The sequence below is a fragment of the Triticum aestivum genome, chromosome 4A, assembly GCF_018294505.1.
Source record: "Triticum aestivum cultivar Chinese Spring chromosome 4A, IWGSC CS RefSeq v2.1, whole genome shotgun sequence".
Taxonomy (NCBI): domain Eukaryota; kingdom Viridiplantae; phylum Streptophyta; class Magnoliopsida; order Poales; family Poaceae; genus Triticum; species Triticum aestivum.
The window spans coordinates 314,068,449-314,070,702 of NC_057803.1; positions in this window are offsets into that span (position 1 = coordinate 314,068,449).

The window sequence follows — 2,254 nt, forward strand, 5'->3', positions numbered from 1 at the left end:
GATTCCCCATTCGTATTCCGTGTCGCTAAAACTACCTATCCACCAGCCGTGATACCCCGACATCCTCCGTCCGCCACCCCATCCCACCCATCAATCGCCGCCCTCCTCCGTCACGCCGGAGCCGATACCCTAATGTCGCCGTCCACCGCAACCTCAATTGCAATGCCCTCCACGGCTAGTAGTTTAAGCCGAGGCCGAGCCGTCCGTACCCGACCCAGTTCAACCACGTCGTACTGCGCCTCACCGCTGCCGCTCCAACTTCCCCACCCTCCACCGCACCGGAGCTGTTCCTGCTACGCCGTCCTTCGCTGCCTCGGATCTTGTAGCGACCATACCTCAAACGGTCCGATCTCTGTGCTTCAGTGTCATCCCTAGATCAGTAATGCTGACACGCACAGTACTTGAAAGATTTATAACAGAGTAGCAATCACACACTTAGTACATCAAATGTCTCAAAAGAGAACTTATTACAATAAATATGGCTTAAGGCCATCTAATAACGATAACAGCGGAAGGCTTGGAAGATAAGTGAGTCCATCAACTCCAACGGCATCACTGAGTATAGAAACACGACCTAAAAGCACCTTACTCGTCGTCTGAAAAGTCTGCAACATGAACATTGGAGCCCGAAACGGGTCAGCACATGGAATATGCTGGCAAAGTAACACATAGAGAGTAATGGAAGAATAAGACTATACTACATGCATATTTGACTGGTGGAAAGCTCTATGGTTACAGTTTTGCGTAAAGCCAATTTTTCCCTACTGCAAAGGAATAAATTTTATTTAACTATCATGGTAGTTGTTAAACATTGAGAGTGTAGACACCATCTCAATCCCAATTAAGCATCATCTTTAAAACCCAACAATATTAATTGGAGTAACTTGATGAGATTCACATGATAATCCAAGTACTAGATACTCAAGTTGTCCATAACCGGGGACACGGCTAACCATGATTAGTTTATACACTCTGCGGAGGTTTGCGCACTTTTCCCCACAAGACTCGACCTCCTCCATTGGGATTCTCGCAATACATGGTGTTTGAGAAACGGATGACCGAGACATAGTCTTTCAGAAGCGCTAGCACCTTACGAACGGGTAGACCGTTACACCTACTTTCCCCTGCATCTACTAGTCTACCACTGTAAGAGTATGCACGACTTACTCAACTATGCCAGAGCCCATAGTAGCTTGTGGCTGCACATGGAAGTTTCTAGTATGAATAATCTCATGATCCCTTTGAGCCTGGGTAGCGGTCCATAAAGAAAAACAGGCAATCGTTGGAATACCCAGGTGCCTCAATCCACCCAGATGTGTGTTTAAGTTGCCACCTTAAATAAACCATTAATTTAACAATCTCACATCTGTCATGGATACACTCACCCAATCCACGTCTACAAGCATAGCATGTCAATATAAGCAAACGTAGAAGTAACTCCCAAAGTTTTGATAATAAAACAGGTAATAGGTACTACCTCATCTACTTCACAAAACCCACAATTTAATTAGATCCTAATCATGCAATTGTTTGAAGATTGATCTAATGCAATAAAACTGGGTAGTAGGAGGTATGATCAAAGTGTTACTTGCCTTGCTGATTATCCGTGAAACCTAGCGATTCGAGGTAGCAAGCGGCGCACTCTGGGTACTCTATCGCAAACAAACAAGCATACAATAAGCACTCATCTAATGCAAAGGTAAAACTCAAATAAGAGATCTAACCAGAAAGTTCAAATTAAGAACTCCGGTTTGCAAAAAGAATCAAATCGAACGAAGCAACAAAAGTCAAACGGCGAAAGAAATAAACTTCGTTTACTAATCTGGATCTAAGTCAAATTTTACAAAAGCAAAACCTTGTTTGAGTTAGTTAAATGGAAAGAGGGTTTCGAGACGAAACTCCATGCGCTTGAATCGCCTGATTCGGATAAACGAGCGAAAAGTTATACTAGAATAAAAATCGGATCAGAAATTGCGATCAGAAATAATCGCGGAAAATCCGAGAAAAAGAAAAATAATGAACGGATTAACGAATGAACGTTCGTTTTCTGGAACTAAACGATGAACGTGGCCGTTAAAACGAACGAACGAGCGAACGCTCGCTAAATAAACTAAACCGGAAATAAACCGATCTAAAAATGGATCTAAAAACCCGAATGAAAAACCAGCGGAAAACAGAACGGTTTTCTAGGGAAAACCGGCGGCGGCGGCAGGCTCAACCTCGGCGGGCGGCGGGGTCCGGCGGCGGCGGCGGC